Here is a 15,441-nt window from a genome sequence, read left to right on the forward strand (position 1 = left end):
AATATGCTGCTCAACTGGTTTACTTGGCTTAGGTTGTTCTTGTACCATAACTGATTTGAGAAAGTGAATATATTTTCTTTTGCACATTTTCAGTTATCGCTTTGTATCACTAGTAGAAGGTTCATCTTGGCTGCTAAAACCTAAATCGGTTTTATCGATAACTTATTTTCGCATATCCTGCATTCAGTTAGTGCAACTAATGATTTATTCCATGCTTGGATAAGCTCAGTTTGCTTTGAGTTCTCAAGCGTTAAATGCTGAATTGTAGATTGATTCTTGATTCTTTCAGCATTGAACTCAGCAATCTCCCGTTTAAGACTCAACAGTTCAACTGATTCATCAGTTACATTTTTATTGTCTTTGGGATCTTTTTGCTTTGCTTTGGCCTTCTCAAATGAGAGTGCAAGCTTGTGATGCTCATTGACCATGTCATGTTGTAGAAATAAGTTATTCACGTGTAAAGTCAGTTGAACTGAAATCGAATACATGTTCACTGGTTGATTTCAGTTCTGTGTCATTAGCCATCAAACATTTCACTTCTTCATTATCACTGGAGCTGCTCGAGCTCTGAGTTTCTGATTCATTGATGTCAGTTTCTGCCAATTTGGATTTACTTTCCTCTTCTAGAAAAACTCCGTATTACTTTCTGAATGATTTCTTGTCATCCTTAGATCTTCTCTTGTGCTCAAATGGTTTCTTCCCCTTTTCAGCTGAGCATCGACTATCCTTGTAATGTCCGAAAAACCAACCTATGTAAACCACATTGATGCAAAATTATTTTAATTATTTTTAAATGATTGCATGTTATTTATTATATGATTAAATGCATGATTTCATAATTAGATGTTAATATGACATGATTTCACGAAATTAAGAATTTACCCGAATATTCGATAATAGGCTGGGAAAAAGAGACTGGGGACAACCAAGAGACAAGAATATGTAATTTTCTTTAAATAATGGCAAGACTTACTAATATGATTTAAAAATGATTTAATTTTCTTAAAAATGTTAGAATTCAAATTATTTTACGAGTCGAGCTCGATTTTGTCCGGGAAATTGGTTTCGGGCCAATAAATTATTTTTAAAAATACAAAATGCAATATTTTCGAACACGAATTTTTGTAGAATATTATTTTACAATTAAATAAGGGCAATTGGGCCTAAATAAGCTAAATTAAGTAGGCCCAATCACCATAACAAAGTAGGCATGCTTAACGGGCCGGTTCGACCCGGAACCAGCCCGTTAAGCCCGGAACCGTAACCGGTATGGAAGAACCGGCCCCGAAACCATGTACAATCCCTTTGTTTTTGGGTTGAACCGGTTCAGCATTTTCTGAACCGGTTCAACCGGTTCTGGATCCGGTTTTGAACCGGTTCCGGTCCATATCCGGAACCGACCCGGAACCGGATCCGAAACCCATAATCCGATTTTTTTAAAAAAAAAAAATAATAAATGGTCTTTGGGAAAACGTCTGCAAATACAGCCGTTGGCCCAAAGGCTACACATTTGCAGCTGCCGTTTTCAGTAGCCGTTCTTCAACGGCTACTGAAATGTTTTATTTTTTAAAAAAATTTGGCCCCTAAAATTGCAAATATATATATATATATTTTTAACCCTTAAAATCACCTATAAATACAAGTCATTTTTCATATTTCACATATCAATTTTCTCTCAACTTCTCATTTTTCTACAATCAATATATTTCTTTACTATCATTTCTCCAAATATATTCAATAATTGTGTTATAATTTATCTATAATCCATATTATTTTTATTGTTATTTATTTATTATTTCGCAATTTACTCATACAAATAATTCGAATTTTAATGGCATCATCTTCAAACCGTCGTGGTGGTGGTGGCGAATATGCTCCCGATTTTGGGGAACATTTTGGCTAAGTCCCCGACTTTGATGAAGTCTAACCTGGCCACGAGGATGAAGAAGCCATGGAACTCCCCAACAAAGATGTAGGGACGCCATCGTCTACTCGAGCAAGCAACACAATGTCAACGAGCACGAGACAGCCCGTGCAAAGCGAAGCAAAGTTTGGGATCGCTTTGGTATTGAACAACAAGGTACGAATAACTCTTTTGTCGTTTGTAAAATTTTCAAAACGAGGTATTCTTACAAAACGGGTGGTGGTTCCAGTGGTACCGGTACTTTGAAAAAATATTTAGTTAAGGTACATAAACTTGACCCTGATACGCTACAACCATTCGGTAGGGAACCAATACAACAACAAATTAATCCTTTTAGTGGTAAAGCTTTTACAATTACAAAAGTAATTTCTCGGAAAGCCATCGTAAAGTTTGTTACCAAATGTTGTCAACCTTTTATAATAGCTGAACAAGAAGGTTTTGTTGAATTTACTAGTACTATTCAACCTGGTTTTCAAAATATTTCTAGGCACACACTTAAGAAATATTGTTTTGATATTTACAAAGAATATAAAGAAAAACTAAAATCGCATCTTTCAAATATTTCTTGTAGAGTTAGTTTGAGAACTGATATTTGGACTAATTTAAAATATGAATCATATCTTGTTGTTATATGTCATTGGATTGACGAAACTTGGACTATGAAAAAAAGAATTTTTGCGCTAGATCATTTAGAATCGTCTCACAACGCATACACTATAGCTAGATATGTTTTAAATGTTAGATTTCTGGCATACAAAATAAAATAATGTCGATAACGTTAGATAATGCGAGTGCCAATACTCTTGCAATTAAATATCGTAAAGATTCACTAAAACCAATTTTAGAATGTAATTTGCTTCATGATAGATGTGTGTGTCATATTATCAACTTATGTGTTAAATGTGCATGTGATGAACAAATGTCCACTGTAATAGAAAAATTCAAATTATGTGGGAAATTATTACGTGAAAGAAGATATGGACGTGACTGGAAAATACTAGTCGAATCAACCGAAATTAAATTTAAAAAATTTCCTCTTCCTATTGAAACTGGATGGAATTCTTTATATCAATTGCTTCATACTTTATTACGTTTTCAAGATTTAGTTAGTCCATATTATAATATTATTACAACACAATCTTTAATGCTAAGTGATGATGATTGGAATATTTTGAGTAAATGTGTTTCTTTGTTAGAAATTTTTAAAGAAGCAAACGAAAAATTTTCCGGCATTAACTACCCTACTTCAACCACGTTTCTACCTTTGCTTTTCCATATGTTCTATAAATTTATTAAATATCGTGATGATTCTGTTATGCGTGATTTTGTTTCAAATATGGAAAACAAAATTATAAAATATTGGGAAACTATCCCAATTGTGAATGGTTTAGCAACATTACTTGATCCTACACAAAATCAAGGAGGATTAGACGTGTTTTTTGAATATTATGCTAAATTTCTTGGGAAGAATGTTGACGATCAAAAGAAGTCAATCATGCATTCTCTCCAAGAATTGTTTGATTTGTATGCTAGTGAACAATGTGATGAACTGAGTGCGCAGCCGGAGGAGATGCCGACATATAAGAGCAAAAGTGGAGCACTGAACTTCTTTCAAAGTTTGAAACGACAAAAGTTCAAAGGAAAATCGGTGACAACAACCAATTACAATGAGATCCAAATTTATCTAAGTCAATATATTGAGCCTACGGATAATTTTGATGTTCTTGATTGGTGGAAAGTAAATCCTAAACTTTATCCAGTGTTATCTACAATTGCAAGAGATGTCCTACCCATTCAAAGTTCAAGTGTTGCTTTCGAATCAGCATTTTCAGTATGCGGAAGGATCATTGGTGACCAAAGAACTAATTTAAAGCAAGAAACACTTTCCATGCTAACGTGCCTACAAGATTGGTTTGCAGCAAAAAAAAAAGAATAGGACCTCTGGCGCGATCGATGAATTCCAAAGCTCAAGTTCCGACGAAGATCCGGAATATTCCAAATATATTTTCATAAATCATGATGAATTTTAGATGTTCAATTGTAAAAATAAATGTTTAAGTTATTCTGTTAAATTTTTTTTATTTAATAACAATTATTTGCAATCAAAATACTAAATAAAAATTTTTCATTAATATTATTAATTTTAATTATATAGTAAAATATAATAAATTAGAGTTCAGAACCGGTTTATTAGAAGCCGAACCGGTCTTGGTTTGGATTGGTCCCAAGTTTTTCAACTTGGAACCGGTTCCTAACCAGTTGGGACCGGTTCCGAACTTACCGGACCCAGAACCGGTAGGAACCGGTCCTCAACCGGTCCGGTGGAACGATAATCATGCCTGTAACAAAGCCCAAACTTAAGCCCAATTACATGTTAATTAAAATACATAAATAGTGTTTTAGAGTTTTCTTTCACCATAATCATCACCCAACAGCCGAAACACACCACACACACGTTTCCAACACTTTTTTTAAACATCATACAAATCATATTATGCATGTTTTAATTGTTTATGTGTGAAAAAAAATGTGTTTCAATATTTTTACGGTAGAACGTTTATTTTCAAAAATACGATGTTTTTTTCGTCTTTATGAAAAATGTTTTTGAATCCAACGATTGCGTTGACAAAACATGATAAAATATGATAAACATGATCAAAACATGTCAAAATTAAAGGAAATAATCAGTTGGAACAATCGAAGGGGACAAGAGTTAAGCCGTGTGTCATGTATGTTTGTTCTAGATTCAAAGAACTTGATCACTACGCATGGGGTCACGGGGCTGGCCAGGGCTGGTTGGGGACTTGTCCAGGGTCAGGTTCAAAGGCTAGGTAGGGTCCTAGGGCGGCTAGGGCCGAGGGAGGCGGGTGAGGAAGAGCCCTTGCGTGAAGGGACTCTTCACGCGTAAGATTCAGGGTGGCCGAGAGTTCCAGGGGCCATGGCTTGGTCTCGGGGCGAGGTAGGTGGTCTATCAGGGTCCTAGGATGATGGGCAGGGGTAGGGCTAGGGGCTGATGTGGCATGGTTGGAGGTGGCTCGAGGAAAAAGCTGCAACCGTGAAGAAGCACAAGACACGCAGCTGGTGTATTTTGAATTCAGAGGCATCATGCTTGGGTTCTAGGGTAAGGGCTGGTCTGGGTTGCGTGCATGCATGGTTTAGGGATGGTTAGGGTCGTGGGTGGTCAGTGATTAGATGGCTTGATGAGTCCTAAAGCAACTAAGAAACCATATACAGCTTGGAGACTCACGCACACACACATATAGGTTTGGGGTCACTTTCCAGGTGAGTTTGAGCGAGCTAGGGGCTGGTTCTTTGGGCCGGGCTTGGTTATTAGGGTCCCTCGGTGGGTTTGCTAGGGTTTGTCTCAAGTTGGCTCGGGCGTCGCTCGAGTATTTTGGGATATGGTTCGTTGTGTTCCTATAAGGGTCAATTTCGAAAATATAAGGAAGAAATTATGAACCATGGGCCCAAGGGGGTGGCTCATGATTTGGAAGGGTAGAATAAATAACAAAAATATTATGTTAAAATTTGGGATCAAAATAATGAATTTTGGATTTATCCGGGATTTAATCGCCACACGAAATGTTAATTAAAGAATTAATTGAAAATCCTAGTTTTAAGCTTTATAAAATTATGAAAAATTATATTTAACCATAAATAATTATTTAGAATAATTCCATGTCATTAAAAATGAGAAACAGATAAATTCGAGAATTTTTACGTCCAGGGGCAAAACGGTAATTTTATACTTAGGAAAATACGTAAACGGTTGGCAGCGTCCCGAAGGATTATAACGCATGTTAAATGATATTATATGATTTAAAATGATGATTTTGATGATAATATGCATTTTTATGATTTATGGTAAAGTTGTGCAATTTTTACTATCTAAAACTTTATTTTTTGAAAGTTATGCTATTTTATGACTTTAAACGAAAATGAAAAATATTTTGAGGAATGCGAATTGACTGTGACAAAAGATATGATTTATGATATATGATTTTACAGGGATCTCGTGACGGGAAAAGGCCTAGAGGGAACCTATTTATGGAAAAAGGTCCAATAGGAAACCCATTTGCGGGAAAAGGCCCTCGAGGTAACCCGTCTATGGGAAAAGGCCCCCAAGGGAACCCTGACGATCGTATTTCTATCGTGGAGCCTAGTACACACCACCATGGGCCATGTGGAGCTGAAGACTGATCAGTCGACCGAGGATAAAAACTAGTAATTTTCAAGGATCAAACTTCACCCTAAATGATATATGATTGAAAGCTTGTGATAAAAATAATTATTATGATATATGATTTATGATGAGGATTAAAGCTATTTTTAAAATTATTTATTAATGCTCAAAGCTTATTTTAAATTATTTTTTGAAGGATTTATTTATGCTTAATGAAATATCTACTAATTTTAAAAGTGCGGAAATATATTTTTTTTAAATCAAAGCTCGCATTTTCGAAATAACATTTAAAAATGTCTTAAGTATTTGACAATAAAAATAGTGCGTAAACATAAACGAGTAAAAATTGTGAAAATCATAAGCGTATCAAACCAGCGTATAAAAATTTTCATATTATCTCAAATCTCATAAAAACAAAATGCGGAAAACATGTGGTCCTCGGGTCGTGTCACTCCACCAGGTCTATCTACTCAGTTTTCAGCACCTCAAGTCCTCTCAATAACAAGCTCACCTGCATCACACACGTCTAGTGAGCCTAAAGACTCAACACACATGTACCGTTAATAACAATTACATATACATAGCACACAGCAGTGAAAAATATCATACTCAACATATCTTTCATGAACTTAAAAACATAACGTAAACGTGTCGTATAAAATCATGTCGTGTCAACTCATGTCATCTCATACCATCATATACGTGTCAAAACAGCTCATCGTGTCATCATAAACTTAAAATATTTTCTTTTAGTTGAATTTAGTTCATTAGTTGTGACTTTCGTATCAGCTCTATCGTATCAGCTCTATCGATGGATCGATCTATAAAAACCGTGGTACCCGGCGGCGGGGGAAATCAGCGACAGCATTACCCGCCCACTGAGCCCGGGCCTCAGCTCATCATATCTCATGTCATCGTATACATATACATCGTCAGTCACAACCACTTACCATCCTTCAAAAATATCATCATTTTCATCACTTAATAAAAACATGCATATGCATACTTTTTCCTTTAAACCAAGCATGCATCGTATTTATCATAATTGCGTAAAAATCGTGAACATGATGCATGAACATTTAAATATCATGAATTTGTGATCAGGGCACTGCCAGGACTAAACTCTCACCTCGGGGGCAAAATGAGCATTTTTTCCCTGAAAACCCATAAATTATCGTTTCAACCATGGACCTCTAAAATTGACTTGACACTTACCATAATTTTTAAAATGTCACAAAAATATTTTTTAAAAGCATTCTTAGATGTAAACCCGAGCCAAAATCACAGCTTATTTAATTCGTTTTAAAACTTCGACCGGAGTCCTGATTTTAACCCAAATCAAGCCAAAACTAAACCAAAATCTTCCCAACTTTTTATCATATTTTATAAACAACTAAAAGACACTAAAAACTCTAAAACCAGATCCAAAACTTTCGGCTGGAAGATCCCACAAGAACCAAACTTTCGGCACCCACCTATGCCATCATCTCATTACAACACATGTCCCCCCCCCCCCCCCCCCCCCCAACTCATCACCCTTCGGTCCTCTCTCAACCTACCACCTATCCAACCTTTCAGCCCCACTATTAGTAACCTAATGACCCCTTCTAAACAGATCCAACCGATACTTAAGACTGCAGCATGAACCACGAGACACGATCGATCCCTTTCCCCAAGCACAAACGTGACCACCCTCCTTCACTCGGCCCTTCAACCAGCAGCCCCTGCCATGACCCTACACCTTAAAGCTGCCTATTATCCTCTGGATCAGTCCCTAAACCAACAAGAAAACAACAGCCCTTGCACAGATCGAAGAAAACGTGGGAGTTGCTCATGGAAAAGCAAGAAAGGATAACAAAACCGATAAGTAATCACATGTAAGGCTAGATCGAGATACCATGCATGGTTTAACAAACTTTTAACACAAATATGGCGTGAATGATACATAAAAGAGATTACATGCGTGCTTTAACCATTGAAGAACAAGAACGACGAAATGGAGACCCGGTTGAAGCTTTCTTTGCAAGAACAAGAAGGGAGCCGTTGCTTTCATCTACTAATTCTGAAACCGGGGGAAATATGAAGGGAAAGGGGACATTTATCGGCTGTGGGGGGTTACGGGAGTTTAGGGGTTTATTTTATAATAATTATGTAATTAATCAAATAATTAATGCGTCCTCATTTGATAATTAAGGGTTTGAAAAGGATTTAAGCCCAACAAGCTTAAAGTAGGTCCATTAAATCCAAACGCATTCTCGAAAGATATTTCGTGTTGAAAAGAATTTGAAAATATTAGTCGAACCCTTAAAAAGTCCCCCGATTCGATAAAATTTGCGTATCGTTAAAAATAAAGTGATGAGGGTAAAAATACCCAGTAATATCTTGTTATTTGAAAAATTCACTTAAAACATCATATATTAATTTATAAAAATAATTCGTGTAATAAAATATTTTTCTTGAAAATTCTCCGGTCTCCATTCCTCGATTGAGCGTGAAATGCATCTAGAAATTCTAATACATGAATTTCACGAATTATATCCTATCATGCTGATAAGTGCATGAATTGCACTTAATTTTACTGTTAATCCATTTGATCTATGCTGGTTTCGAGCAGATTTTTGCTTGGTTTTTGTTGTTTTTGTGTAGTGCGGGGAATATACAATTTTGGGATGTTGGAGAGCAATCAGGGATGTTTTTGAGCGTAAATTTGCGAAAGACTAGCGCTGCAGCGCTACAAAATCAGCGCCGCAGCGCCAGCATGCCGAGAGACAAGCGCCTAGGTGCCGCCCAAGCAGCGCCGCGGCGCCTCAATGCCGAAGAACAAGCGCCTAGGCGCTAAGGAACAAGCGCCATGGCGCTAACGCTCACGAACGACGGGCGCCTAGGCGCCACTTACTCAGCGCCACGGCGCTAATGGCGGCGAAACAAGACTAAATGGGCTTCGACTTACGGCCCGGAAGAGGGATATAAAAAGAGAAACAAGGGTTCAGAGAAAGGAGGACGCCGTTTTTGGACGAAAATACAGGGAGAAGACTCGGAGCCAAGGCGAGACGAAGGCAAGACAAGCGAAGATCAATTACAAAGACGAAGAGCGACGAATCTGGGGACAGAGACGACACTTCGGATTTGTTATTTGTCTTTCGTGTTTATCATTTCTCGTATTTCAATGTCTAAAACTTTGAACATGCGTTGTTTTTATTTCAATTTCGTCATGAACTAACTTCCTAGTCTAGAGAATGACGTAGCTTTGTGGAAACGATAATTCGACTCGGTTATTTGTATGATGGAATTCCTTTCTGTTTAATTGTGTTTCTTTGTATTGAGTTGACTGCAATTTACTGGTCATAAATTGTATGCTGTCTGATTAGTTCTACAACTCGGGAGAGGGAATATGATTATAGATCATTAGAGACACATCGTTGAATGTTTACATCGTTCAGAAGGCGTATAACTTTAGCGAGGCTTAGGTAAGAACATTGTATGCCTTTACCAATTAAACGTAGATTTTATTAGGAATAATTGAATCGAAGTTTAATTGGTACAATTTATTCGTCACTTGGGAAAGGGTGAATAAAATACGTAAGTGTTCTTGGCCATTAAATAATAGGAATTCAGGAATTTAAATTCAAACCAGGAATAATTACTATAGAAACTTAGTGAAATCATTTCTCTAGATACTTTTTTCTCCTTGATATTTTCTTCTATTTGGTATTAGATTAATTATTTTTTTTCAATCTATTTGTTTAAGTAAATCAACCATTCTATCGAATTGTCTATATAAATTTTGGACTATTTTCATTACAAGCACTGATATATATTTATACATACACTCCTCGTGGGATCGATATATTTACTCTAACCAGTACTAAAACTTGTCACCGTACACTTGCGGTAGTGAAAACACGCAACAAGTTTTTGGCGCCGCTGCCGGGGAGTGTCAAATTTGAATTTGTATCAGTATTGTTATCAATTAGTCGAGATTTTAATTTAGAGCTTTTATTTTTATTTTATTTTATATTGATTGAGTTTTTGATTTTTTCGGCTTGACAGTGTATGCTAAGACAAAGCCCTGACTTGCTTATTTTTTATCCGGAGATCGAAAGAACTGCGAGAAGATTAAGAAAAGCAAGAAGAGAAGAGATCCAAGCAATGACTGAGAACAGAGAGAATTACAGACACGCCCAACCAGAGGCGATTCCTATAAGAGATCACTTCCGACCAGTGATCAACAATCATTACTCTGGTATTGCAAGAGGGAAAATCAACGGCAATAATTTTGAATTGAAGCCTGGTCTAATCAATATGGTTCAGCAAAACCAGTTTGCTGGGACCGCCACTTCTTATCCTCACGTTCATTTGAGGACCTTCTTGGAGATAACGGATACGGTAAAAATTAATAATGTTCCTGATGATATTATTAGATTGCGTTTGTTTCCGTTTTCTCTCGGGGATCAAGCAAGAGGATGGCTTCAATCGCTTCCCTTGGGAAGTATCACGACATGGCAGGAGCTGGCAACGAAATTTCTGGCAAAGTACTTTCCCCCTGCAAAGTCTGCATAGTTGAAGATTGAGATTAGCACGTTCAGGCAGACTGATTTTGAGCAATTGTATGAGGCATGGGAAAGATACAAGGAGCAGTTGAGGAAGTGCCCGAATCATGGCTTCGAAGACTAGGTGCAAATTGAATTATTCTACAACGGTCTAAATGGGCAAACAAGAGGAACAGTGGATGTTGCAGCTGGTGGCACGATCTTTGCTAAATCTCCTGAGCAAGCTTACGACTTGCTGGAACAGATGACGATAAATAGCTACCAGTGGCCGTCTGAAAGGGCAGGAGTAAAAAGGACATCAGGAGTTTATGTTGTGGATCCTATTACGTCACTCACTGCTCAGGTATCTGCATTGACCACTCAAATAGCAGCGATGAATAAGGTAAGCACATCCGAAACTGAGATTCCATCGACTGTTGCTGAAGAACAATCCATTCCTGAAGAAGCTCAGTACGTCAACAACAAAAATTTTGGAGGATTCGGAGGATATCGAGGTAACCCTCCCCCTAATACTTATCATCCTGGGTTGAGAAACCATGAAAATTTTTCTTATGCAAACAATAAGAATGTGTTGAATCCTCCACCGGGGTTCAATACATCAAATGGGGAAGGGAAGCCATCATTTGAGGATTTAGTGGGGACATTTGTTGTTGAATCTGGTAAGAGGATGTCTAGAACTGAGCCTAGACTTGACAACCTTGAGACACATATGGCGAGTATTGGTGCTACTCTGAAAATCCTTGAGTCACAAGTGGGGCAGATAACGAAGCAACTCACGTCTCAACCGTCAGGCGCAGTCCAAAAGACTGCAGACTCAAATCTGAGAGAAGTGAATGCCATTTTTATACAGCATGAAGAGTTTGGTGTGGTAGGCAGAGAAGAGAAGGAGGTTGAACCCACACCTGTTCGGGATGAAAAGCTAATTCCAACCAAAAGAGTCCGAGGTAAGAAATCTAAGAGGTATGATTTAAATCAATTCATTGATCTTTCTTTACTTCCCTACCCCAAGAGATTTTTATAATTACAAGCTGAATTTCAAAAGAAAAAAGGTCTTGAAGATCTCAAGAGCCTACACACTAATAATAAGTTTGCAGATCAGGTGGAAGGTAAATCTACTGAAGGAACACGGAGAAATCTTTCTCAGAAGTTGCTAGATCCTGGTGAATTTATTATGCCATGTGAAATAGGGAGTCAATTGGTGGAAAAGGCTATCTGTGACTCAGGAGCGAGCATAAACATAATGCCACGTTCTCTCTACGAGAAACTTGGGTTGAGCGGAATGAGATCCACAGACATGAGCTTACAGATGGCAGATAAATCTATCAGGACACCGTTGGGTAGTTTAGAAGATGTTGAACTTCGGATCGAAAAATTGAAGGTTCTAGCAGAGTTCGTGGTACTCGACATGGGGAATAGTCAGAACGTTCACGTTATTCTAGGACGACCATTATTGGCTGCTGTTGGAGCTATCATTGACGTGAAACGAGGGAAGATGACCATGGAAGTTGAAGGTCAGCTGGTGGAAATAAATGCATCCAAGAAATCATACGACCCAATAGTCGGGCTGACGACGTTAAACCAAGCGCTAGTTGGGAGGCAACCCAACCAGTATCATTTATTGCTTTCGTTTTCTCTATTTTATTTTATTTAATTTCAGTATTATTATTGTTTTTATGTTTTCTTATTTTATTTTATTTAATTTGACATGTGAAGATTAGACATTGATATTTATTTTATTTAGCGTCACAAGAATAGCGCCGCAGCGCTAAGGTGTCCGAAGAGCAAGCTCCTAGGCGCCAGGATAACAGCGCCCGGGCACCAGACTTTCAAATTTATTAGCGCCTAGGCGCTAGACAGACAACGGTGCAGCGCTAAAGTGCCGTGGGTCTAGCGCTGCGGCGCCACTTACTCAGCTCCGCGGCGCTAGTTCGCGAATTATAAAAAAAAGGGGATCCGAGTGTTATTTTCAGAAAACAAAACCAAGCGCCGCGGCCCCTACTCCCCTCCACCACCGAAATTTCGCCAATCACCACAAATCTCCCACACATTCAACTTCGAAACGCCACATTACACCACACAAATCATCATCATCCCAGACCCACCAAAATTTCCCACTCTTGGCACCTCTTTGGCTCACCAATCTCCAAGAGAAATCTTCAACGAGCCGACACCAGGACCGATTGCAGCATATTTTGGTGACCATATCAGAAGGTAAAAAAATCTTGGGTGTAGTAATTCATGATTTTAATGATTGCAATGTGAAAGGATTGAGTTTTGAGTTACGTACACAAAGTGTTCGATGAATTGTCTCAGTGAGGTTGTTGTGCATATGGTTGGATTGGGAATACTGCATGTTTGAAGGGATTTGTGAGTGTTTGTTTGTGTTGATATTTTGGGTGTTGAATTGTTGAAATATTGTTGGGTGGCTGTTGGTGAAATATTGGTGTTGAGCGAGTTGATATTTGATTACAATATGCCGCCTAAAAAGAAGAATAAGCGGGTTGAGTCTGGAGATGGCGAGTCGTCTACTGTCACTTTTGACAGACGACGATTCTGGGATGAAAAGGCCGCCGAGAATTATATGAAATTGTTAGAGAAGAGCATGCAGAGGGAGAGGGGTATGGAGCAGTGTCACCCAGATATTATTACGTTGGTTCGAGCTCGAGAAACGAATTGGGATGAATTTAATAAGCCCCCGGCTGATGCTGTGATGTCCCTTGTGAGAGAATTTTATGCAAATCTGAAGGTTAAGCATGAGGAGTTTCACGTGAGGATTCGAGGGCGAATGGTTGCCTTCGACAGCACGACGATCAATTCACTGTATGGGATGCCAGATTATGAGACAGATGGGTACACATTGTTTATGAGAGACCCGTATCCCTATGACACTGTCATCAACACACTTTGTGCACCGGGTACAGTTTGGAAACTCAACAATCAACGAGCCCCGGTCACATTCCCAGCGACGTCACTGAGAAGGGAGGCATACAACTGGTATCATTTTGTGGCCTCGCGGTTGATGCCATCTGGGCACTTGTCGGATGTGACGAAGAAGAAGGCGGCATTGGTCTTTTGCATCCTCACCGACAGGACAGTGGACGCAGTCCGAGTTATTATGACATCTATTCTACAGGCTGTTAGGGGTACATCCACTGTCAGCATGCCCCACTCATCGACTATCACCGACCTCTGCCGTGTAGCGGGTGTTTCTTGGGATGACAGTGAGACGTTACTACATACAAAAGGCGATATATCACTGTCTGGAGCCCTCCCGAGGGATAGGAGAAGACTAATGGTTACGCATGGTTCAGGAGAGGCCTCAGGCAGTGGTGCCCCGACGCAGCCCGCACCCCAGCAGCCACGTGCACAGACCAGCGACCCCCGTAAGGATGAAGTCGAGCGAAATCTGGAGAGATTGTTGAGGATGACGCGCGAGCACCAGGCATACGTTTATGATTATCATCGCGTGTTTTCACAGCATTACCCTCCTAACAATCCATCTGGTGAGCCATAACCACCACAGCCTACATTCGGACATGAACCTGATGATGAGGAGGCGGAGCCTGAGCTATCAGGCGAGGACAGCGAGTCCTGACGCTCGCTGTGTGAGGTACTTGGTCCCTGTTTTTCGTGCTTTATTACTGTACATTGGGGACAATGCACGTATTTAAGTTTGGGGGGGGGGGGGGGGAAGGGGTCGTCTGCCATTACTTGTCATTGTTATTACTTGTCACTTACTCTCATTGTTATTACTTGTCACTTACTCTGTGTTATTTGTGGATTTCAGTTCTCAGTTCTTATTTTTAGATCTTGATCAGTTATTCCCTGCATTTCTTTTAAAAAAATCGTTTATTTATTTTCATTGCATGTTAGAATTGTTAGGACTAGTCATGGATAAGCTATTATGAGGCCGATGAGGAAAATAAAATCATGAGTTTGAAGCATGAATGTATTCGTGATTACTTGGGAGTCAAATTTTATTACACTGTCATGTTTGTTGATATTGTTGGTGTTCAGAGACTATTTGCGTGCCTGTGATGCCAATTAAACAAGAGAAGTCTGATTTTTAGTAACCTTGCATGACATTGACTGACACTTTTGCGAACACAGAAATGATCTAGGCATTCTTTCGCAATATCTTTGGGCCTATCTTCTTTGCTCATTATCAATTGTTAGCCCATTGAGCTTCGAATAGATTGAGATGCTTAACTTTGTTTTGTGCACCTATATCATATATCATTTTGATTGAAAATTGCATGTGACTGGTTTGTATGAGTTGACTAATGGATTGACGGAATCTAGAACTTGTTTGGACACATTTCGAGGCGAAATACGGATAATATGTGACAAAGGAATGATTTAGGCGATCTTTGGAACCGTTCAAGCCTTCGAGCCTACATAACGAACATGAAATATCCCCAGTGTCCCATTTTGAGCTTACTAAAAATCAAGTGGTGTGTGTCAATGACATACAATTAGCCCCCACTTGAATTTATTCTACATCTCAAAACAACTACCTAATGAAGCTTATACACTTATTGTCCTACCTAAATTTTGAGAGAAATAAGTTCATTGGTGTTGGAATGATTCAAAAACTCCTTGAAAAGAAAAAGAGAGAAAATGAATGTACAGAAAGGAGTTCAAAAAGAAGAAAAACGATGAAAAGAATGAATCAAAAGTGGTGAGAAAGAAATCATTTGGGAAATGAAGGATATGAATGAAAAGAAAACAATAAGTGGATGGTGAGTGAAAAGAAAATGAAAATGAGTGAAATTGATGAAGTT

The sequence above is a fragment of the Primulina eburnea genome, chromosome 17, assembly GCF_022965805.1.
Source record: "Primulina eburnea isolate SZY01 chromosome 17, ASM2296580v1, whole genome shotgun sequence".
In the NCBI taxonomy this organism is placed as follows: Eukaryota; Viridiplantae; Streptophyta; class Magnoliopsida; order Lamiales; family Gesneriaceae; genus Primulina; species Primulina eburnea.